The sequence below is a fragment of the Hyla sarda genome, chromosome 7 (genome assembly GCF_029499605.1).
Source record: "Hyla sarda isolate aHylSar1 chromosome 7, aHylSar1.hap1, whole genome shotgun sequence".
Classification (NCBI taxonomy): Eukaryota; Metazoa; Chordata; class Amphibia; order Anura; family Hylidae; genus Hyla; species Hyla sarda.
In genome coordinates this window covers 199480135-199506624 of record NC_079195.1, presented here as the reverse complement: position 1 = coordinate 199506624, position 26490 = coordinate 199480135, and the positions used below count along the sequence as shown (strand labels likewise).

Here is a 26490-nt window from a genome sequence, read left to right as displayed (position 1 = left end):
CGCAGCAAGACCATCCCGCTTTGCGGCGGGCTCTGGTGAAAACCTGTAGTGTCTTAGAACCGGTCCACTAGCACGGTCCTCGCTATCCCTCTCTGGCACAGAGGATCCACCTCCTGCCAGCCGGCATCGTGACAGTAGATCCGGCCATGGATCCCGCTGAAGTTCCTCTGCCTGTTGTCGCCGACCTCCCCACACTGGTCGCCCAGCAAGCCCGACAGATTGCCCAACAAGATCACCAGCTGTCGTACTTGACCACCATGACTCAGCAACTCCAGTCGCAGCTACAGCAGATTCAGTCTCAGCTACAGCAGCAGCAACCATCTCCTCCGCCAGCTCCTGCACCTCTTCCGCAGCGAGTGGCCACTCCTAGCCTCCGCCTGTCTTTGCCGGACAAATTTAATGGGGACTCTAAGTTTTGCCGTGGCTTTCTTTCCCAATGTTCCCTGCATCTGGAGATGATGTCGGATCAGTTTCCTACTGAAAGGTCTAAGGTGGCTTTCGTAGTCAGCCTTCTGTCTGGAAAAGCCCTGTCATGGGCCACACCGCTCTGGGACCGTGATGACCCCGTCACTGCCTCTGTACACTCCTTCTTCTCGGAAATTCGAAGTGTCTTTGAGGAACCTGCCCGAGCCTCTTCTGCTGAGACTGCCCTGCTGAACCTGGTCCAGGGTAATTCCTCCGTTGGCGAGTACGCCATACAATTCCGTACTCTTGCTTCTGAACTTTCCTGGAATAATGAGGCTCTCTGCGCGACCTTTAAAAAAGGCCTATCCAGCAACATTAAAGATGTTCTGGCCGCACGAGAGACTCCTGCTAGCCTGCATGAACTCATTCATCTAGCCACTCGCATTGACATGCGTTTTTCTGAGAGGCATCAAGAGCTCCGCCAGGAAAAAGACTTAGATCTCTGGCCACCTCTCCCACAGTCTCCACTGCAATCTGCGCCTAGGCCTCCCGCCGAGGAGGCCATGCAAGTGGATCGGTCTCGCCTGACCCTGGAAGAGAGGAATCGCCGTAAGGAAGAGAATCTTTGTTTGTACTGTGCCAGTACTGAACATTTTCTGGTGGATTGCCCAATCCGTCCTCCACGTCTGGGAAACGCACGCTCACACTCAGCTCTCGTGGGTGTGGCGTCTCTTGATGCCAAGTCGGCTTCTCCACGTCTCACGGTACCTGTTCGGATTTCCACTTCAGCCAGCTCTCCCCTCTCAGCCGTGGCCTGTCTGGACTCTGGAGCTTCTGGGAATTTTATTCGGGAGTCCTTTGTGAATAAATTCCATATTCCGGTGACCCGTCTTGTCAAGCCACTCCGCATCTCCGCGGTCAACGGAGCCAGGTTGGACTGTACCATACGTTTCCGCACGGAGCCCCTTCTTATGAGCATCGGATCTCATCACGAGAGGATTGAACTTTTGGTCCTCCCCAATTGCACCTCGGAAATTCTCCTTGGACTTCCCTGGCTTCAACTTCATTCCCCAACCCTGGATTGGTCCACTGGGGAGATCAAGAGTTGGGGGTCCTCTTGTGCCAAGAACTGTCTAAAACCGGTTCCCAGTAACCCTTGCCGTAACTCTGTGGTTCCTCCTGTATCCGGTCCCCCTAAGGTCATTAAGGACTCTGCCTGCCACAGGAAATGCCCCTCCCCCCCTCCCAGGCAAGCTTCTGTGTCCCCTCATGGCCCTCGTCCTGGTGTCACACTGCCCCGTGCCAGGTCTCGCCCTCTGCCCTCTCTCCCCATTCCTACTCCTGCGGTTCTGCCTGCCGTTGAGGAATCCCTCCTTCCTTTCCCGGTGTCCTCATCCCAGGGGAGGCAGTTACCCGATAAAGAGAAGGGGAGACCTAAGGGGGGGGGTACTGTTACGCCTAGCGCTCCGGGTCCCCGCTCCTCCCCGGAGCGCTCACGGCGCCTTTCTCCCTGCAGCTCCCCGGTCAGCGCTGACCGGGAGCGCTGCCCTGTCATGGCCGTTGGGGATGCGATTCGCACAGCGGGACGCGCCCGCTCGCGAATCGCATCCCAGGTCACTTACCCGTTCCCGTCTCCTGCGGTCATGTGCTGGCGCGCGCGGCTCCGCTCTCTAGGGCGCGCGCGCGCCAGCTCCCTGAGACTTAAAGGGCCAGTGCACCAATGATTGGTGCCTGGCCCAATTAGCTTAATTGGTTCCCATCTGTTTCCTGGCTATATCTAGTCTCCTCCCTTGCACTTCCTTGCCGGATCTTGTTGCCCTAGAGCCTAGTGAAAGCGTTTTTGTGTGTTTATACCCTGTGTACCAGAACTTTGCTATCTCCCCTGACTACGAACCTTGCCGCCTGCCCCCGACCTTCTGCTACGTCCGACTTTGCTTCTGCCTACTCCCTTGTACCTCGCCTATCTTCAGCAGCCAGAGAGGTGAGCCGTTGCTAGTGGATACGACCTGGTCACTACCGCCGCAGCAAGACCATCCCGCTTTGCGGCGGGCTCTGGTGAAAACCTGTAGTGTCTTAGAACCGGTCCACTAGCACGGTCCTCGCTATCCCTCTCTGGCACAGAGGATCCACCTCCTGCCAGCCGGCATCGTGACACCATGTAATTCCTAACCTGTAAGATCACATAACAAATAATCTACTGTCTGACACCATCAACACTTAGTGGACTTTGTGTATAGACGCACAAGGCTTTGGGCCCGTGATTTTAAGTACGATACTAACAAATGTGGAGTCCCGGTACCGTATTGCATACCGTACCTAGTGTGGTGGTCCCCAAAGTCAGAGTAACTACGCTCAGGTAGGGTCCCCAAGGTGAGACTGCCCCTAGTCGCCTCTCCTCTACTCTAATTATATAATGTTAATACATGTATATATTTCGTAATGATGTATATTTAATATAATGTATAGTACTTACCTTGTTTAGCATCGCAGGACCTTCGGTCATGTGACCATGTTAATATCCTCTATGGTATGTTGGAGGACCTTTGGAGGTCCTTGGGTCACGTGTTACCCATAATCCTTTGTAATGGTGATTGACACAAGTATTGGACCAATTAGCACTAGTCCAGCCCCTGCCCATATAAGGGAGCTGTAGCAAATCATCGCTCTCTTGGGTTGCTGCTCTCGTGGAACTACCGGCCTCAGTGGAACTAAAACCGTGAGTTCTAATCTACCCCCGCTAAAGCTAGCGTGAGTACTGGACCGCAACTAATCCCCTAAATCCAGTGGAACAGCGCATAATACTTAAAGACTCTAAATTGCTAAAGTCCCAACCTTTGTCAATCTCCAAAGAAAGCTTGCATGTATAGCAACTGTTCCGGTTATGAAGCTTGCATAAAATCTTCTGTAAAAGATTTTCAGAAAACTCTCCGGTTGTGGACATTCCATTATTATCTACCTCCCTATCGCTCTTGGGAAGGGTGGCGGTAGGACAAGCATTACTGAGGAGCCCTCACCCTAGCGTCACGAATAGCAAGGGTTAACAAGCACCCTTTAGTCACCGCACAGTTACACTCCCCATACCCTACTCCCCCAGGCTATTACACAAATATTTTTCACCATTTTAACGTACACCCAAGAGTCTTTTCGTCTTTGAGATTTCTTCTGGTAAGTAGCCTTTAATTTCTCATTTAGCGCTGTCAGTGATTTTTCTCTATACAGACAGCATCTACATTACACTGGCCAGATGTGCGCCTCATCCCATAACAGAATCAAGTGCGCGATGCAGCAGATATAAGCTTCCATGTTAAATGATTTCCCTGTAAAGAGTTTTTAACACCGAAGGAAGAAATGCAATATTCTCTGATAAATGAATCCAGACATACAGCAAGACATTCAAAGTCAGTAGGAAGAGTAGTGGTTTACCAGGCAGCTCTCCCCTCTCCATGTGCGACCCCCCCCCACACCCTTTTAATATTCCCGTAAGAAACCAATTATTTTGCAATAAATGAAACCTTTGCGACAGTCTTCAGTTTCAGAAATCTCTCACAGCTTCGGCGCGAATGTGATGCCGTCAGGTGTTTGGCTCGGTCCCATGCTGGAAGGGCCCACTGTGTGTTGAATGAGGCAGGTGTGAAGTGCACGGCAGCCCCCGTGGATATGATACCGCCACACTGACTGAAGACTCCCTTTTTCTCTGATTCCTTTGCTGTAATGTATTTTATTTTTTTTATCTTTTGCAGCTGTATAAGCTGGAACAGCTATCACAAAAACCTGCTGGCCAGCAGCGATTATGAAGGGACAGTGATTCTCTGAGAAGGCTTTACAGGGGAAAGATCCAAAGTATACCAGGTAACATTTAACACGCCGGCTGTCTGCAAATTTCAATGGCTCTCCTCTCTAGTGGAGGAAGCGTCTGTTCCTCTTACTGTGGGGAATGGTCATGATACCACGCCAGCGCTGCAATTGTATTATTTAAAGGGGTGCTCCGGGGAAGTTAAGAAAAATATAAATGCCCCAAAGCCACCACAATACCTGTTCTGTGTCCTCTGTAGTTATCCATGTGATTCTGCCAGCCAGCTCCTGTGGCCCCTGCAGCCCAGACTACAACTCCCAGCAGTCAGTACGGCTCTCTGTAATGGGTGCCAGCCAATTGCTATCACTATCTCTGTGCATGCTGTGCTGTTGTAAACACAGTAAGCAGCACACACTGTACATGTCATTTTTTTTTTTCAAACACCCCACAGCAATAAATCAGGCGAAGCTCTTATGGCAGCAGTCAGTGATTAGATCTACAGCAGGAAAAGAACAGCATTCTTGAATGGACACTTCACTAGAAAAAACCCTGTATTACTGAAGTGCATGCACTGACTGGTGTCTGATAGCGCCCCCTACAGTACAGGGAGGTATTACATGTTCTTTACTCTTTACCTGTACCAGGGTTAGCTTCTCCTTTGGACACCAGGGGAGGGTGGCTCCATGTTACTTTTTTAGGACATTGCGTGTACTGTACAGGACCCTGAAGAAGCTCCTGTCCTCTACATAGACAGTGATTACAGCTCCCAGCAGATCTTTCTTACTTTTAAATGTAAAGACTTGCTTTATTTGTATTAGTTATCTACTTATTCTGTAACCCATCACTTTTTCCTATGTTTGGATGATATTTTGGGCTTCAGAACCAATTACCAGGTTTCCATAGAGTTATGGTCCCAACATACAATGTTGTCCTGAAACTAATAATACTGTAACTTGAGGGACCGCTTGTGTATATGTGCATGTCTTTCTATCCGCCATATTGTGTTTTTTTAAATGGTTATTCCATTCTTAGACATTTATTGCATGTCCTAAATGTCTAACCAGACATTGGGGTTGTCCAAAGCTATCAGGCAATGGTAAAGCAGCCCCTGTAAAGTTGATTGAGGAAGTAATTATAGGAAGACTATAAGTTCCTCTCCATTTAAAGGTCCACCTGTTTTAGAGCAGCATTTTCTATCCTGTTGCTCTGTTTTGCAAAATTGCAATTCTCAAGACCACATGATGGAATTTGTTATTCTGGAACTGCTGAAAAGCCACTGGTTTGGGAACACCTCTAGAACATCGCACCAGACTTCCAAGTTGGTATGACTCATGTGTTATACACTTTCTGGACACTATGTATATATACACACTGCTCAAAAAAATAAAGGGAACACTTTAAGGGCTACTCTGCCCTTAGACATCTTATCCCCTATCCAAGGATAGGGGATAGGATGTCTGATTGCAGGGGTCCTGCTGCTGGGGAACCCCACGATCTCTCCTGCAGCCCGCCGAGTCATCAGTTCTCCAGAGCTACGTTTGCTCCTTGGCTGATGACTCACAATACAGGGACCAGAGGTTCGTGATGTCATGGCTCCGCCCCCTCATGGCATCACGCCCCCTTAATGCAAGTCTTAAGTCTTCCATAGACTTGCATTAAGGGGCGGGGCGCTACATCACAAGGGGTGGAGCCATGACATCACAAACTGCCGGCCCCTGTCATCAGCCACGGAGGAAACTTATCCCCATAGAGCTGATGACTTAGGGGGGCTGCCGGAGAGATTGCGGGGGTCCCCAGCAGCGGGACCCCTGCAATCAGACTTCTTATCCCCTATCCTTCGATAGGAGATAAGATGTCTGGGGTGGTGTACCCCTTTTAAACAACACAATGTAACTCCAAGTCAATCACACTTCTGTGATATTACACTGTCCACTCAGGAAGCAACATTGATTGACAATCAATTTCACATGTTGTTGTGTAAATGGAACAGACAACAGGTGGAAATTATAGGCAATTGGCAATACACCCCCAATAAAGGAGTAGTTCTGCAGGTGGTGACCACAGACCACTTCTCAGTTTCTATGCTTCCTGGCTGATGCTTTGGTCACTTTTTTTTAATGCTGGTGGTGCTTTCACTCTAGTGGTAGCTTGAAACAGAGTCTACAACCCACACAAGTGGCTCAGGCAGTGCAGCTCATCCAGGATGGCACTTCAATGCGAGCTGTGGCAAGAAGGTTTGCTGTGTCTGTCACCATAGTATCCAGAGCTTGGAGGCGCTACTAGGAGACAGGCCAGTACATCTGGAGACGTGGAGGAGGCCATAGGAGGCCAACAACCCAGCAACAGGACCGCTACCTCCGCCTTTGTGCAAGGAGGAGCAGGAGGAGCACTGCCAGAGCCCTGCAAAATGACCTCCAGCAGGCCACAAATGTGCATGTGTCCACTCAAACGGTCAGAAACAGACTCCATGAGGGTGGTATGAGGGCCTGACATCAACAGGTGGGAGTTGTGCTTACAGTCCAACACTGTGCAGGACGTTTGCCATTTGCCAGAGAACACCAAGATTGGCAAATTTGCCACTGGCACCCTGTGCTCTTCACAGATGAAAGCAGGTTCACACTGAGCACATGTGACAGACCTGACAGTCTGGAGACGCCGGGGAGAACGTTCTGCTGCTTGCAACATCCTCCAGCATGACCGGATTGGCGGTGGGTCAGTAATGGTGTGGGGGGGAATTCTTTGGGTGCCACACAGCCCTCCATGTGCTTGCCAGTGGTAGCCTGATTGCCATTAGGTACCGAGATAATATCCTCAGACCCCTTGTGAGACCATATCCTGGTGCGGTTGGCCCTGGGTACCTCCTAATGCAAGACAATGCTAGATCTCATGTGGCTGGAGTTTGTCAGCAGTTCCTGCAAGAGGAAGGCATTGATGCTATGGACTGGCCCGCCCGTTCCCCAGACCTGAATTCAATTGAGCACATCTGGTACATTATATCTGGCTCCATCCACCAACACCACGTTGCACCACAGACTGTCCAGGAGTTGGCAGATGTTTTTTTTTGTGATTTTTGTGTGATTTTGTTGTCCGTACATTCAACTATGTAAAGACGAAAGTATTTCATACAATTAGTTCATTCATTCAGATCTAGGATGTGTTATCTTAGTGTTCCCTTAATTGTTTTGAGCAGTGTAATTTATGGTTTAAGTTGCGTATTGTTCTGATCTATAGAGAAGGGTGCCATATCAAGTGCATTTAGTAATTTGGTGCATCCTAATCTTAGGCATTCATCCTACCGCCACATATTTTGAAAGCACTTACACCACTTAACCCACTCGCTGGTAATTTGTAGAATATGTTTGTAATTTGTAGAATGTTTGTTTGTTACTTGATAGAGGTTCTTTGTTGTGCTTATTGAATGTCATGACTTTTTTTTGTGTCCCATCTTGAAAAACAGGAACATGAAAAGAGGTGTTGGAGTGTGGATTTTAACCTTCTAGTGTCTGGTTCTGATGATGCCAAAGGTATGTCACTAGTTCTACTTCTCAAGTTCAGTGCACAGTCCAATGTTAATAAAACATTATAGAAGTTTCGAAAGGTTGTTATATATTTTTCATTTATCTGCAATACCATTACACCTGAGTATATTGCCCATTTATATATGTTACAATGGAGCACATTCTCTAAAATCTATGATCCAGTATTCCACTTTTGCAGAACCTTCTCTTTTTTTAGATATTTTTCTATATTGTAGTCCCAGAGTTCATGGTAACTTTGGCCTTTAGACTTATTTTTTGATGAAAATGATCCAATATGGCATATCTAAGTGACAAATGTATGTGAACCTTTACTTTCAGTATCTGGTATGACCCTCTTGTGCAACAATAATTTAGTCCAGATTGTTTACTTGAAGAAATGTTAACCATTTCCTACACAGAACAGCTTCACCGCTGTTATATTGGTGGGTTTTCTCCCATATACTGCTTTTTTCAGGTCCTTTTATGACATTTTTATTGGAGTATGGTCAGGTCTTTGACTTCTCAATTCCAAAACTAAAATTTTCTTCTTTAACCATTATTTGGTAGAACGGCTTGTTGGCTTATCCCTCTGTTGTCCTTCTGTTCTCTTAAGAATCAGCTTGTGAGCAGATGTCCTGACATTTTTTCTTTCAAATTTACTGGTATAAATCATAATCCCTTGTTTGATCAAGCCATCCTAGCCCAGACACAGCAAAACGGGCTCAAACCCTGATACCACCACCACTACTGTGTTTCACAGATGATATGAGGTTTTCTGGAAATTATGAGCCGTTCTAAAAAGGAAGGATTATTTTAGGTGATCAATCCATTTAAAGGGAAACTGACAGCTGGTTCTCCCGCACAAAAGCCCATATAGCGCGGGTGATCCTGAGTAAAATGATGTGTGATAGCCTGGGGGGTGTAGGGTATGGGGAGAGTAGCTGTGCGGTAATTAAAGGGTGCTTGTTAACCCATGCTATTCGGGACGCCAGGGTGAGGGCTCCTCAATAAAGCTTTTCCTACCGTCGCCCTTCCCAGGAACGATAGGGAGGTAGATGATAATAGATTTGAGTTAGATAATAATAGATCGTCCACAACCGGAGAGTTTTCTGAAACAGTGTTAAATTTTACTGAAGGTTTTCTGCAAGCTTCGTTAACATAATAGTCTCTAAGCATAACAACGGCTTTCCGTGGAGATTGACAATGGTTGGGACTTTAGCATTTTGAGTCTTTTAGTATATTGCGTTGTTCCACTGGATTTAGGGGATTAGTTGCGGTCCAGTAGTCATGCTAACATTAGCAGGAATTTAGATTTGAACTCACGGTTTTGGTTCTGCTGAGGCCGGAGGTTTTGAGGCCTAGCGTATCTTTGAAAGTTGCGTAGCACCATCCTGTTAGTCCGGCATCCACGAGAGCAGCAACTCAAGAGAACGATAAATGGACGCAGCTCCCTTATATGGGCAGGGGCTGGACTAACACTAATTGGTCCAAACGGATGTCAATCACCATTACAGAGATTTGTGGGTAACACGTGACCCAAGGACCTCCCATAGAGGTTATGCGCATGGTCACATGACCAAAGGTCCTGCGACGCTGAACAAGGTAAGTACTATACATTCCTATAAACTATAGATATAATTATTAAATATATACATATACTAACATTAGAGTTAGACTTAAGGAGAGGCGACTAGGGGCTGTCCCACCTGAGGAACCCTACCTGAACATAGTTACTCTGACTTTGGGGACCTCTACAGTAGGTACGGTATGCAATACGGTACCGGACACCATAGATGTATTACAAAAAAATTGTTCCACTTGTTACAGGCTCTGTTACTAGTATGTAAATATGTCCCATTGTGCAATGGAGGCAGGAGAGTGTTTTCAGAGCTTCCCTGCCTCCTTGCTTTCATATCCTTATGACATGAGAGCCTATGCCCATGTGAGTGCTATTCTAGAATAACAGAGCGCAGACACAGCTTTTTCCTCATCACTCCCCACATCTTAGATGCACATCTAAGCGCTCTGTTGTTCTAGCAGAACGCTCACATGGGCATGGTCTCTTGCATCATACGGACGTGAGAGTGAAGATTTTTGCATATACAGAAGATGGGCGGCATATGGGAGGAAGGAGGCAGGGAAGCTCGAAAAGCCATCTCCAGCCTTCATTGCGTAAACCTAATTGCCTACTAGCAGCGAAGCCTTTAAGTCATAAATGACTGTACCCACACTATAACCCTGTGTATTGAGTTTAGTTCAGGTGAACCAGCTCTCAGGTTTCCTTTTAAATCTTTCAGGTCTTTTATGAAGACAATCCTTTTTTTTTTTTTTTTTATAAGGAAATGCTGTTTTTTGCCTGTGAAATCTGACCTATCACCACCCTATTAAATTAACTTGGCAGTCCTAGCCACCCTGTGTGAACTGGGCATAATCCTTTTATCCTTTGGCACTAATAAGCAAGGACACAACCAGACCTGCTTCTGTTGGGAGATCCTACATTATCTAGGCCATGTCATGTCTCTTTTCTTTCTTTAGACAGCCAACCCTGGATATGCTGCTCATCGCCTGCCGGAGGGACGCAGCGTATATTTGGGGAAGCTTACTGACAAGCTGCAAGCCTGCCTCCCCTACTGCTGCTGATTCTGCGTCTGTCTGGCTGGCGATGAGCTGCGTGCTGAATATTTAGGGATCTAAAAATAGTAGCAGGCATTTCAGGAGAATGCCGGGCTCTGTCCCTGAGCATTGTGACAACTTTGTGCCCACTGGTCTTGGTTACTCAGATGCCTTTCCAGGTGAGAGCCAGAAATGATCAAGTTATGATCACTTCTATAGGGCACAGCTCAATGCCGTCTGGTATGGCATCAGCTGGGGGAGGGCCCAGAAAAACTGAAGGCCTGCTTCTGCTGCTGCATCCCTTCAGCCATCTAGGGCAGTGTTTTACAAACAGTGTGTCTCCAGCTGTTGCAAAACTACTACTCCCGGCATGCTGGGAGTTGTAGTTTTACAACAGCTGGGGACACAATGTTTGGAAAACACTAATCTAGGGACTGCAAGTTCTGCATTGGCTGTGAGTTCATGTGGGATCTTATAGTAATTGCTGTATCCTGCAACAGAAGATGTTCTAGGTCTGCCCTGTCTTATGTAAAATTAACACAGATCTGTCAGCAAAAAACATGGGTATAAATAGGCAGGTACTCCACTGGAAAACATTATGTTTTAAATCAACTGGTGCCAGAAAGTTAAACAGATTTGTAAATTACTTCTATTTAAAAATCTTAATCCTCCAGTACTTATCAACTGTTGTATCCTCCACAGGAAGTTCTTTTCTTTTTGAATTTCCTTTCTGTCTGACCACAGTGCTCTCTGCTGACATCTCTTTCAATTTTAGGAACTGTCCAGAGCAGGATAGGTTTGCTATCGTGATTTGCTTGTACTCTGGACAGTTCCTAAATTGGACAGAGGTGTCAGCAGAGAGCACTGTGGTCAGACAGAAAGGAAATTCAAAAAGAAGAAGAGCTTCCTTTGGAGCATACAGCAGCTAATAAGTACTGGAAGGATTAAGATTTTTAAATAGAAGTAATTTACAAATCTGTATAAGAAACAGCATCTGTATAAAAATGTTGTTGAATATAAAATGTAATTATTACTTTAAAGGATAACCCCACTGGGCCCTAGAGGGATATCAAGTAAATTATTAAAAATAAACTGCTTAAAAGCATATAGGGATATAGTCTGATGATCTGGCATATGCAGATACAGTCCGTTAGTCTGGTAACTGTGTAAAAGTCCCTAATAAATAAAAAAAAGTGTGTGGTTCCCTAATTTTTTCAGTATCTGCCAGATACCAACCAAGCAGCAACAGCCTGACATTACCAGGGTGGGCGAGGACCATTGTTACTGGCCCTCCCCAGCCTAAATAACGTCAGCCTGTTACCGCCTAGGCCCAGGAGCGCCATTTTTGATGCTCCCGGCCTGTTGTTACCAGCTCTTCCTGGAACCCCTGTGGCAGTGGGTAATAATTGGGGGTTAGCGCTAACTGTTTTGGGGGCTAACGCTAAGCCCCGGCCTAGTAATAGATTACTTCTACAAGACGCCTTCCACTACTAAGCCTTTCAATTCTAAAAAACACAACACATTGAAAAAATAAATGTTATTTAAAAAAAACACTCCCCCCCACAGCCCTCGTTAACCCTTTTATTGACATTTTTAAAAAAAATGCTGTTCATCATCGCAATCCACAAAATCTGACATAGTCCTCCGCATTCACGTATCTAAATTTCGAGAGAAAAAAAATTTAGTACATTTTTTTTGTTTCCACACACCAGCAAAAATGCAAGAAAAAAAAAACACTGGGACAGTTTTTCTGGCGTTTTTTTAAGATGGACAAAAAACCACAATGGAATCCTGGCCTCAAAGCAATAGAACAAAACCCTTACGTCCACTTTTCCTGTGAGGTAGTGAAGGAGTGTACGGTAGAGCGAGGGGGGTGGTGGGGGCTTTCTATATTTGCACAAGATTTATCAAAGGGGTGTACTGCCTTAGTAAATTCTGAGCAAGAGTGTACAATAGACAAGAGTGTTAAGGGGTAGAACTCTGTCTACAATAGACACATATTGATGAATCCCCCCATTGTGTGTAGAAAAAAAAAAGATGCTGATCCTATGATCTGTTACGTGAAGGAGAAAGTAATACATTGCAGACATCGGAGTCTGTCATTATTTCATGCTGCCCTCAGATATAACAAAGGAAACCAAGTGACAAATTCCCTTTAAATTGGTGTTACTTAGTTGTATGCTCTCCTGCTGTAGATGTCTGCCTGCCAATTGCTATATACTGCAGAGAAGTTTAATATTACTTATTCCTAGAAAACAACAAATCACCATGTGAAAAAAAGCTGCGAGTTATCATTTTGATTCAGTTCAGACATTTATGCATGTGCTGATACCAAATATGTTTATAAATTATTTTTTAACGCTTTTTTGAGGTATAATAAGAAGAAGGGTACGTTTCAACTTTCTTGGGGGATTAGATTTTTAAAAAAAAATTTTTAAACCCTTTTTCTCTATACTTTTTATGCCCCTATAGGGGACTATTTATAGCAATTCTTACATTGCCATTACTGTTCACTGTTATGCATAGGCATAGCACTTATCAGTATTATCAGCGATCTACTTCTCTGGTCTTCTGAAAGGCAGTTCAGAGAAGAAGACCCCGGGATGATGGCCAGAGAGAAGGTAAGGAGACCTCTGTCCACCATAATGGCTGATCTGATCCTGGAGGTCATGACTCAGGTTATCAGCTCAGCCATCGGAACCGCCACATTACCGCAGATGCCACGATCAATATTGATTACGGCATCTGAGGGGTTAATGGCGGACATCAGGGTGATTGCTGATGTCTGCAATACCGGCGGGTCCCTGGCTGCTGCCGGGAACTTCCATGCATGAAGTGAGCACAGCTCCTGTGCTCGCTTCATGTACAGGACGTAAATATACGTCCTTGTGCGTTAATTACCAGTGCATGAGAATTTACATTTACGTCCATTGTCTTTTAACAGGTTAAAAAAAGACGCACATTTTTTTCACAATGGTGTAAAAGTCACAGAAACACAGAGGAGAGGAGGAATCCTGCACAGTGGTGTTCTGAAGTGATTTCTGAACTTATATCTACAAGCACCAAATTTATAAACCTCCGTGCGCCATTATAATAGGTCCCAGGAAGGCAAAACCAAAGTAAAAAAAAAAAAAATATATATATATATATATATATATATATATATATATATATATATATATAAAACTTTACAACATACTTTCAAAAGACACACAATGATAAATGTCCCTCATATGTATCACATTGTATAATAATAATACAGATTCATTGCAAAGTGAAAAATACTCCCACTGCCCGGAGAGTCTTCTGCTCCAGTAAAGTGCCGGGGCTCCGCGTATTCCACTCTCTCCAGCAGCGTCCTCAGGAGGTAATATTAATGACTTCAGAAATTAGCATTTCTGCATAATTTGACTATGATAAAACTGCTAATTTTTCATGCTATATTCAATATAAAAATGCCAATTCCATTGATGGGGTCATTTAATGCATGCCATAATAAAGGCAGATTAGTGGGTTTTCTGTTTGTATCTTCGTTTGATGGATGGTCTCCTTAATCTGCGGCATGGCGTGTATTAATAGGGCCGTGCTTAGGAAATCTATATCTCCAGTACTAATGGCCAGCGGTCTGTTGGTTTCTTACCTCGTCGATGGGAAGCGTTCCGGGGTAAAGTATAACAAGCCTGCAGTTAATGATGCCGATAGAAACAAATGAAGAACAAGCCTTGGATCTCATGGATGGTGGGTGGTGGTCACTTATGAAGAGCCAGCTGCAGTACATCAGGGAGATGCACATTGAGCTATTTTATATGAATATGTGAGTGTTTCTATAATACTTATTATAGAAATGAATGATGAGATGTCGAGTCTAGGAATTCAAAGATGTAAAAGGGTTGTCTCCCTATAGATTGAGACAACCGCACACTGATTTTGGCTGGAAAGTCCACTCTAGCGGAAATGTTGTATTACGTGGAATCCATTAAAATGAACGGATATCTGTGTTATATAGGGGTTATGTAAGTGTATGAGAGCTACTGCTGCTGCCAAACAAGGGCCACCTCTCTCTGCAGTCCATATATCCTTCTAGGGTAAATGTACGAGTTGTCTTGATGAGACAAAACACTTTTAAATTACCTCAGCAAAAAATTTAATAATTATGAATGGCCACACAGAATCCTAATAAAGGGAAAAAGTTTCCCTTTATCAAAGAATCTTGAAACAATTGCAAGAACTCCAACTCCGATTTACTGTGGGGAATAACTCTTTAAAGGGGGTACTCCACTGGCCAGCGTTCAGAATTAAATATTCCGAACGCTGTTTTCGACCACGCCCCTCGTGATATCATGGCCACGCCCCCTCAATGCAAGTCTATGGGAGGGGGCGTGACGGCCGTCACACCCCCTCCCATAGACTTGCATTGAGGGGCGTGGCCGACCCCCGCAGCGCGAAAACAGCTTTCGAAACATTTAATTCTGAATGCTGGCCAGTGGAGTACCCCCTTTAAAGAGTTATTCCCCACAGTGGACCATAATCACACATAGGTGAGAAATATGATTGCTAGGGACCGGCCACTCCAGCCCCAACCTTCAAATGACAGTGATGCTTAAAAACTCTGTTCAAGTTAATGATTTATTTATTTTTTGTATTTTTGTGTTTGTTTTTAATTAATTTTTTTGGCAGATTTAGGCTTGAATTCTTAAAGTGTACCTGTCACGACGCGTGCCATGTCAGGATATGTCCAAACATCTGGGCTATCTCTTAGCCCAAGACTTTCCCTGAGGCTGATGTGATCTGCAGTGGATTGCCAAAAGCCTCATGCAAGTCTGTGACACTTCCGACATTCTGATTGCATAAGTCTCAAGCCCCAAGATTGCCCGGGACTATTAAACATATCCTGCCGTGGCTCATCGGGACAGTGCCCATTTCATCTTTTTATCTGCTTGTCCATATCCAGTGCAAGTAAAAGGGGTTATTTCATACCCTATTTACTTCTTGTGAAACACAAAAATTGCGCCAATGAATAATATTCTCCTGGAATCTGCATTAAAAAAAAAAAGTGCAGATCATCCGTAGCCAAAATTTTGAATTGTTGGCAAATCGGATTTGATACACAGAACAGTCTTGAAGTATAGTATTATAGAGCTGCTGGATTATTCACTTTTTATATAGTGGAAATAGAACAAGGAGGTCTTTATGCATTTACATGCCTTTTTTTTAAACTCTGTTTTAAAGGTTTTAGGTGCATAGCAGTGAAATGATAAAAATAAAATAAAAAGTCCTTATATTGTGAGTGTTTGCTAGTCCTAGTAGTTTCTTTTAATTGCCTCTGTCAAGCCGTCCACAGAGCAAGCTCTATTGTCTGGTGGTTTATATAGTAAACAGTCTGTTTGCTGAGCCGGCGACTCCCTGACCCGATCCGTCTATTGGACTTAATTTTTCGTCCCGCTGTTCTATTTGTATGTGGAGGGAGAAGTCATTAGAGCCAGTGGTGCATGTTACAGCTGTTACAGTGCTTGCTGAGGGGCACCTCCACTGCCCGCATCTGCCATCCACCCTCGTCTGCCTAATCGGTTCTGATTGGTGGGACACAACTGTATTGGTCGCAATTACATCTCCATGGCAGCCTTTCCTCTTACATCAACATCAGCCTTCTATGCCCTGACAGACCTCCTTCTGTGGCTCTGGTTGAAATGTCCTGTGAAGTGTTTTGGAAAGAACTGGCAACTGCTTTAAGGAATCACAGACTCCAGACAGGCAGAGCTGATGAGTTATCTATTTATTAATGGCCATATTATGTACAATAAAGCTAAGCGGAACACACGTTAAGGGAGTATTTCATATACGCAAGCTCTTTTTGTTAGGCGCCGTAACAATAAGCCAAGCGTTGCACCCACCCCCTAACCCGGTGATTGAAAGCACCATTAAAGATAAATAACTCTTTGTATAATACATGTATATGCTGGATCCCGCACTGTTTCGGCTTTCTAGCTGATAGAATGAGGTGCCGAATGACAGACTTTTTGAGTTTAAAAAAAAAATGTCCTAATAGGTCAATAGGTGTTTTTTTTAACCAGACAACCCTTTTAAAGAAGACCTGATGTGTCTTTTTTTTATTTAAAGGGGTACTCCGGTAGAAAACTGGAAAACCGAAAAACTGTCCAGAGCAGGAGCAAATCCCCATAGCAAACATATGCTGCTCTCCACAGTTCCTAAAATGGACAGCAGAGGTCAGCAGAGAGCACTGTGGTCCTGGCATCAGAGAAATCCAAAAAGAAAACCATTTCCTCTGTAGTATACAGCCCATAAAATGTATTTGAAGGATTATGATTTTTTATAGAAGTCATTTACAAATCTGTTTAACTTTCTGGCACCAGTTGATTTAAAAAAAAAAAAAAAACGTTTTCCATGGGAGTACCCCTTTTAAGGACTTGTGTTCTTAACCATTCTGCAGCATCTTTTTTTTCCATTATTATTATTCTGTACCTCTGTAATTTTTCTTGGAATTATATGAAAAACTACTGGGTGTCACCATATCCTTTGAAAAAGAGGGGTGACCCTGCATACTATGATGCTCTTGTTATTATGATACATTGTTATCGTTATCCACAACATGCAAAGTAGCTCTACAGTGCCACCTATTGGAGAGCGGATTCATTACAATTGATGTATTTTACAATCACAATCATTCAATGTCATTGCGCCCCCCATCATAATATAGGCAGCCATACACACAGGATAGCAGTGGCCTCATGGCTGAACATTCATGTATTTACTTTGGCAGTGGCTTGCCCCTTCTCTCTGCAAAGTCCTCTGGTGGCAGTATTTGGGGGGCAATTTTTTATGCAGGATGGCCGGTAGCAGGATAAGGTTAAACTAAATGTTCAATCTCATTGCCCGAGAATATAACTTCATACCTTGTACGGAGCGGACAGATTTCATTTAATGGTTTTGACCCATTTCCCTTGTATCTGAATCATCAACCCTATCAAAGGGGATCTACTGAACACATTTGTGGTACATCGAGGATGCGCTATAGAGTTGACCGTACATGCGCTGCCATATGAATGTTTCTCTATATCCCTTAGACCACAGTGGGTACTGGAAGCTCCCTCTAATAGAGATCAATTCTGATGTTTTATTTTCATGAATTATACAAATCTTTATACGTTATATTATTAATAAGCAGTTAATGGAAAATGTATAGTCTATAGTGCTATAGTTTATTTGTAGTTGTAAACCTTTCTATCTCTTCAGCTCGCTGTGTCCTCTATTACCCACCTGTAATACCTAACGCAGCTATTATGAGCGCAGTCATTTCATTATTACCAAACAAACAAGTATTCGAGCTGCCACATACCTCCAGGGGCCACGCGCACGTTCATCATTCATGTGCCAAAATACTAGACTTGAGTTTTAAGTGACACTATAAAACATTAAGCACATAATGAGTTATTCATAGCGTTTGATCAGGAGCGACTATAAAAGGTACTATATAAAATTTTACTCTATTTCCCATAAACTGAAGTCAAGGTAATGATATTTCATTCATTCTTCTAGAAGATGCAGACAAGGTTTTTGTGAAGGCTACAAGCAATGTAAAATGCAGTTAAATTGAATTCTTGAAAGGGCTCTTTTATATGGTCTACACCAGTGTCCTTCTACCAGTTAAGACAGTACATCAATGTATTCCAACTGTTCTCGCCTTATTAGTCTTCATGCACACAAGGCTTAGTTTGATGGAGGTAGGTCTTGGGGAAGCCGAACCCAAGTCAGGTAGCAAAGCGATTGGGGCTAAAAAGAACCAAATGGCCCTTTTCTAAAGTGGTTTGAGGAACAACAAGATGGCATTTTAGTTATTTTTATCCTCCCGAGATTGGTTTTGAAGTTATAAATTGGGATTATACATTGTACTCACTATCACCCCAATGATCTCCAGAGCGGGGCCCCAGCTATCCCCGCTGCACACATCGGTAGATGCCACGTGCTTCATGCACTACCTATGGGAGGGACAAGTGACTGGATAACCCCTTTAATACATAATTTCCTCTGGTACTTTGCACTAGATTTGGTTTATTCATAGTATGATGCTATTATTACTGTTATCCATGACATGCAAACTAGCTCTCTTTCATTAGGAAAAAAAACTTCCTCTACAGCAGTGTTTTCCAACCCAGTCCTCAAGGCACACCAACAGTCCAGGATTTAAATTTTTCCCTGTTCTTTTCCAATGGAGTAACTGAAAAAACCACATGGCTGAACATTCATGTACAACCTGGGATGGGGGAGGCAACGGGGCAGCGGCGCCGGCAATGGGTGCCGCTGCCCCTTCTCTCCCACTGTGTCTCTCCCCCTGTGGGACAAAAAAGTACCGTATTTATCGGCGTATAACACGCACTTTTTTTGCCCAAATATCCTTAGTAAAATGAGGGTGTGTGTTATAGGCCGGTGCGTGGTATACCCCGATAAATACGGTATTTCGTCAGCCACCAATTGTGCAAGTTCTCTCACTTAAGAAGAGGAGAGAAACCTGTATTTTTCATCATAGGTATACCTCAACTATGAGAGACATAATGAGAAAAAAGCATCCATAAAATCACATTCAGATTTTTAAAGAATTTATTTGCAAATTATGGGGGAAAATAAGCATTTGGTCACCTACAAACAAGCAAGATTTCTGTCTCTCACAGACCTGTAACAACTTCTTTAAGAGTCTCCTCTGTCCTCCACTCGTTACCTGTATTAATGGCATCTGTTTGAACTTGTTATAAGTATAAAAGACACCTGTCCACAACCTCAAACAGTTACACTCCAAACTCCACTATGGCCAAGACCAAAGAGCTGTCAAAGGACACCAGAAACAAAATGGTAGACCTGCACCAGGCTGGGAAGACTGAATCTGCAATAGGCAAAACAGCTTGGTGTGAAGAAATCAACTGTGGGAGAAATTATTAGAAAATGGAAGACATACAAGACCACTGATAATCTCCTTCGATCTCACCCTGTGGTGTCAAAATGATCACAAGAACGGTGAGCAAAAATCCCAGAACCACACGGGTGGACCTAGTGATTGACCTGCAGAGAGCTGGGACCAAAGTAACAAAGGCTACCATCAGTAACACACTATGCTGCCAGGTAGTGTTGCTCGCGAATATTCGCAATGCGAATTTTATTCGCGAATATCGCATATTCGCGAATATAGCGCTATATATTCGTAATTACGAATATTCGTTTTTTTTTTCACAGTACACATCACAGTGATCATCCCTCTTTGCTTCCAGCTTGTGTGGTGTAAAGAAGGTTCTAATACTACTGTGTGAGACTGGTGTGCGAATTTTCGCGCATGCGAAAATTTGCATATGCAAATTTTCACGTATGCAAATTTTCGCATATGTTAATTTCCGCATATGTAAATTTTTGCATGCGTGAATTTTCGCATATGCGAAAATAAAACGGGAATATTACGAATATGCGAATATTCGCGAATATATGACGAATATTCGTCCATATATTCGCGAATATTCGCGAATTCGAATATGGCCTATGCCGCTTAACACTACTGCCAGGGACTCAAATCATGCAGTGCCAGATGTGTCAACATGCTTAATCCCTAAAGGACTGAGCCCTTTTTTTTCCAATTCTGACCTCTGTCACTTTAAGCATTAATAACTCTGGGATGCTTTTACCGATTATTCTGATTCCGAGATTGTTTTTTCATGACATTCTGCTTTAACAAAGTGGTAAATTTTCGTTGTTATTTGCATCCTTTCATGGTGAAAAATCCCCAAATTTCATGAAAATTTTGAAAATTTAGCATTTTTCTAACTTTGAAACTCTCTGCTTGTAAGGAAAATGGATATTCCAAATAAATTATGAATTGATTCACATATACAATGGGGGCTATTTATCAAAGTTGTCTATGTCCCGCATCAATATAGACCAAACTACGCTTTAGTCTATATTTAAACCTGCTCCAACATGGTCTGACTTTTCGGCGCACTTTCAGCCTATGCGACTTGTCGCTGAAAAGTCGCTTTTGATAAATTCAGCACCAATGCATTTTCCAATTCATTTCCGTCTAAAATACACTAGAATGCATCATGTTCTAAAAATCCTCTAGAGCAAAAGTCGCAGAAAAGTTGCACATATTTAGACTGCGACTTTCTGTGCGACAAATTTAGACAAGAAAAACCAGTCTAAGGGGGACATTTACTAATCTAGTCTATTCTGGGCATGCTTATAGACCAGCGTATGTGGTAGTCTCCTGTCTATTGTGCTCCTAATTTATCAAAGGTCTCACAGCCCTTGATAAATTCTGTGCTCAGACTTCAGGGTCTACAGCTTAAACTGCATTTAGACCTGCTCCAACATGGTCTGACATTTCAGCATATTTTGGGCAGATGCGACTTGTCGCACAAAAGTCGTACTTGATAAATTCAGCACCAATGCATTTCCGTCTAAAATAGACTTGCATGCATCATGTTCTAAAAATCCTCTACAGCAAAAGTCGCAGAAAAGTCGCACATATTTAGACTGTGACTTTCTGTGCGACAAATTTAGACAGGAAAAAACTGTCTAAATCCTTTGATAAATCTCCCCCAATATGTCTACTTTATGTTGGCATCATAAAGTTGACATGTTTTTACTTTTGGAAGACATTAGAGGGCTTCAAAATTCAGCAGCAATTTTCAAATTTTTCACGAAAATTTCAAAATCAGAATTTTTCAGGGACCAGTTTAGTTTAAGTGGATTTGAGGCGCTTTCATGTTAGAAATACCCCATATATTACCCGATTATAAAAACTGCACCCCTCAAAGTATTCAAAATGAAATTCAGAAAGTTTGTTAACCCTTTAGGTGTTTCACAGGAATAGCAGCAAAGTGAAGGAGACAATTCAAAATCTTTGCATGTTCTTGCAGAGACATTTTTTGAATTTTTACAAGGGGTAAAAGGATAGAAATCCTCCCAAAATTTGTAACCCAATTTCTCTTGAGTAAGGAAGTACCTCATATGTGTATGTTAAGTGTTCTGCAGGTGCAGTAGAGGGCTCAGAAGGGAAGGAGTGACAATGGGATTTTGGAGAGTGAATTTTGCTGAAATGGTTTTTGGGGGGGCATGTCGCATTTGGGAAGCCCCTATGGTGCCAGAGCAGAAAAAAAAAAGAACCCACACGGCATACTATTTTGAATACTACACCCCTCAAGGTACCTCTTGATAAAGGGAAACCGAAACGATCGTAGGGGTCAAGGCTCTGCAGCTCAATATGGGTGAGGTCACTATATGCACTTTATTTGATTAGGTTCTGTGTCTCTCTGCAGTCTGCATGTATCCATAGATAGTGCTTGAGTTACTATTATGTTGTCATATTATTATTGCGCAATACTATTATCTTAATACATTGTATGTATATGCACATTTGTGTTGTAACATACTCTGGCACTTTTTTGCACTGATTTATATTTAGTAATACCCACAATTGTGGTCAGTGTATACTATAAATACCGTGTATAGAGCACCTTAGCAGTAATAATTTATGTGTAGTGAAGTTCTCTTAGAGACTGAGAAACCATATTGATTACTTTTTATACCATATTATATGCAAGCCTATTGTAGCTGGCAGTAGCCCTATTCTTTTGTACTGGTATCTAACCTTAATCCCATCTCCAATTATTGGCGTCTGTTTACATTGTTTTTTAAATTGTTTCAATAAAATCATGATTTTAATTAAGGAGTTGTTTGAACTCAATCTTCTTTTTGTATACATGGTATTATGAGTTCTCTTGTATCTATGCAGGAATTAGTGTACCCCCCGATTATATGCCATAAAGGCAAGGGGTGATCACACACGATATATGCTAGAACCTGTATTAATAATTCCCCTCAAGGAATGTAACAAGGGGTACAGTGAGCCTTAACACCCCACAGGTGTTTGGTGACTTTTCGTTAAAGTCGGATGTGTAAATGAAGAAGAAAAGAATTTTCACTAAAATGCGTTTTTTTTCCCCCAAAATTTCAAATGTTTACAAGGGGTAATAGGAGAAAATGCCCCCCCAAAATTTGTAACCCCATTTCTTCTGAGTATGGAAATACCCCATATGTGGACGTCAAGTGCTCTGCTGGCGAACTACAATGCTCAGAAGAGAAGGAGTTACATTTGGCCTTTGGAAAGGTAACTTTGCTGGAATGGTTTTTGGGGCGCATGTCGCATTTGGGAACCCCCTATGGTGCCAGAGCAGAAAAAAAGAACCCACACGGCATACTATTTTGAATACTACACCCCTCAAGGTACCTCTTGATAAAGGGAAACCGAAACGATCGTAGGGGTCAGGGCTCTGCAGCTCAATATGGGTAAGGTCACTATATGCACTTTATTTGATTAGGTTCTGTGTCTCTCTGCAGTCTGCATGTATCCATAGATAGTGCTTGAGTTACTATTATGTTGTCATGTTATTATTGCGCAATACTATTATCTTAATACATTGTATGTATATGCACATTTGTGTTGTAACATACTCTGGCACTTTTTTGCACTAATTTATATTTAGTAATACCCACACTTGTGGTCAGTGTATACTATAAATACCGTGTATAGAGCACCTTAGCAGTAATAATTTATGTGTAGTGCAGTTCTCTTAGAGACTGAGAAACCATATTGATTACTTTTTATACCATATTATATGCAAGCCTATTGTAGCTGGCAGTAGCCCTATTCTTTTGTACTGGTATCTAACCTTAATCCCATCTCCAATTATTGGCGTCTGTTTACATTGTTTTTTAAATTGTTTCAATAAAATCATGATTTTAATTAAGGAGTTGTTTGAACTCGATTTTCTTTTTGTATACATGGTATTATGAGTTCTCTTGTATCTATGCAGGAATTAGTGTACCCCCGATTATATGCCATAAAGGCAAGGGGTGATCACACACGATATATGCTAGAACCTGTATTAATAATACCCCTCAAGGAATGTAACAAGGGGTACAGTGAGCCTTAACACCCCACAGGTGTTTGGTGACTTTTCGTTAAAGTCGGATGTGTAAATGAAGAAGAAAATAATTTTCACTAAAATGCGTTTTATCCCCCCAAAATTTCAAATGTTTACAAGGGGTAATAGGAGAAAATGCTCCCCAAAATTTGTAATCCCATTTCTTCTGAGTATGGAAATACCCCATATGTGGACATCAAGTGCTCTGCTGGCGAACTACAATGCTCAGAAGAGAAGGAGTTACATTTGGCCTTTGGAAAGGTCATTTTGCTGAAATGTTTTTTGGGGCGCATGTCGCATTTAGGAAGCCCCTATGGTGCCAGAACAGAAAAAAAAAACACATGGCATACTATTTTAGAAACTGCACCCCTCGAGGAATGTAACAAGGGGTACAGTGAACCTTAACACCCGATAGACTTTTTTTTGCTAAAGTCGGATGTGTAAATGAAAAACATTTTTTTCACAAAAATGCATTTTTTCCCCAAAATTTTACATTTTTACAAGGGGTAATAGGATGAAAATGCCTCCCAAAATTTGTAACCCCATTTCTGGATGGAAATACCCCATATGTGGATGTAAAGGGGTCTGCTTCTGCTAGCGCATACAATGCGCAGAAGAGGAGGAGCGCCATTGGTCTTTTGGAGAGAGAATTTGTTTGGAATTGAAGTCAGGGGCCTTGAGCATTTACAAAGCCCCCCCCGTGGTGCCAGAACAATGGACATCTCCACATGTGACCCCATTTTGTAAACTACACCCCTCACAGAATTTAATAAGGGATGCAGTGAGCATTTACACCCCACTGGTGTTTGACAGATCTTTTGAACAGTGGGCTGTGCAAATGAAAAATTACATTTTTCATTTTCAAGGACCACTGTTAGAAAAATCTGTCAGACACCTGGGGGGTGTAAATGCTCACTGTACCCCTTATAACATTCCGTGAGGGGTGTAGTTTCTGAAATGGGTTGGGGGTCCATTGTTCTGGCACCATGGAGGCTTTGTAAACACACGGCCTTCCATTCCGGTCAAATTTTCTCTCTAAAAGCCCAATGGCGTTCCTTCTCTTCTGAGCAGTGTAAGAGGGTGTATATGTAGTGTGTTACCCTTTATTATGTGTTAGTGTAGTGTTTTAGGGTATATTCACATGGGCGGGGGCGTACAGTGAGTTTCCCGCTAGGAGTTTCAGCTGCGACGGAAAATTTTCCGCAGCTCAAACTTGAAGCAGGAAACTCACTGTAAGCCGTCCATGTGAATGTACCCTGTACATTCACATGGGGGGGGGGGGGGGCAAACATCCAGCTGTTGCAAAATTACAACTCTCAGCATGCACTGACAGACCGTGCATACTGGGAGTTGTAATTTTGCAACAGCTGGAGGCACACGGGTTGGAAAACCTTCAGTTAGCTTCTGTTAGCTAACTCAGTATTTTCCAACCAGTGTGCCTCCAGCTGTTGCAAAACTACAACTCCCAGCATGTACTGATCGCCGAAGGGAGATGTAGTTAAACAACAGCTGGAGGTACGCAACTACAACTCCCAGCATGATGAGACAGCAGTTTGCTTAGTGGGCATGGTGGGAGTTGTAGTTTTGCGAGATCTAGAGGGCCACAGTTTAGAGACCACTGCACAGTGACCTCCAAACTGTAGCCCTCCAGATGTTGCTAGGCAACTCACCGGCTTCCGTAGTCTGCAGCACCAGGGAGCCAGCCGCACGTCATTGCTGCCCCCGGGATTACCGCCGCTGATCGTCGCCGCCGCCGCCGATGGTAAATGGACCTCTGGCACCGGTCACCGTCGGTTTCCCCCGTTCTGCCTGGACTAATATGGGTTGGCAGAACGGGGGAACCGAACTTTAACGCCCCCGATCTGCTATTGGGCGGTGTAAAGGAAAGAATGAATGGGGCCATGTATTGTGAGATTTTGAGTGAAAACCTCCTTCCATCAGCAAGGGCATTGAAGATGAAACGTGACTGGGTCTTTAAGCATGACAATGATCCCAAACACACCACCCGGGCAATGAAGGAGTGACTTCGTAAGAAACATTTCAAGGTCCTGGAGTGGCCTAGCCAGTCTCCAGATCTCAACCCCATAGAAAACCTTTGGAGGGAGTTGAAAGTCCTTGTTGCCCAGCGACAGCCCCAAAACATCACTGCTCTAGAGGAGATCTGCATGGAGGAATGGGCCAAAATGCCAGCATTAGTGTGTGAAAACCTTGTGAAGACTAACAGAAAACGTTTGACCTCTGCCCTTGCCAACAAAGGGTATATAACAAAGTATTGAGATGAACTTTTGTTACTGATCAAATACTTATTTTCCACCATAATTAGCAAATAAATTCTTTAAAAATAAGACAATGTGATTTTTTGTTCTCCTTCTGTTGCTCTCCTTCTGCACCTCTTTTCTCTCCAAAGTCTTCTGGTGGCAGTATTTTAGGGAAAACATTTTTATGCAGGATAAGGTTAAACTACATGTGCAATCTCATTCCCCGAGAATGCAACTTCATACCTGTTACAGAGCGGACAGATTTCATTTAACGGTTCTGGCCCATTTCCCTTTGTGTCTGAATCATCAACGCTATCAAAGGGGATCTACTGAACACATTTCTGGTATATTGAGGAGGGGCTATAGAGTTGACTTCTTGGACCACGGCCGAGAACATTGCAGCAGATAGATGACCATACGACCGTATTTATATTTATTTAATTTCTTATATATAAATATTTATACACTACTGTAAGTATCCATATGTGGAGCCTCTGTGTTATTTAATAAGGCTGATACTTTACATTTTCAGCACAAATAAGCGATATGAACACAGAAGTTCTCCATTGCATGTGAACCGGGTTATGGTGACCCCATTCATATACCTGCAATGTGGATTTGACGTAGACTTACACATGGAACATAGCCTGAGGATTTATGTCTCAATCAGAGTTAAGTAAGGGCCCCAACCTTTTTGACTGTAACTGAACTATAGTAAAGCACATCGCAGCATTGTTACAGTTCAGGCAACAACTAGTAGGCGAATAATTGTGCAGAGGATCTACTATAGAATATGACATTAAGGCTATGTTCACACGCCAGAATTTCTGCATGAATTTATAACCAATACACTTCAATGGGATTCCGCTGTCCCATTCACACAGCAGAATTTCCATTGAAGTGAATTTACTGCAGAATTTTGA

The 26490-nt window shown here is 43.2% G+C and overlaps 1 pseudogene; it reads left to right on the top strand.

The window, feature by feature from the left end:
• The window catches only part of LOC130283205 (E3 ubiquitin-protein ligase COP1-like), a 267537-nt pseudogene that overhangs the window by 116680 nt on the left and 124367 nt on the right, over nucleotides 1–26490 (top strand).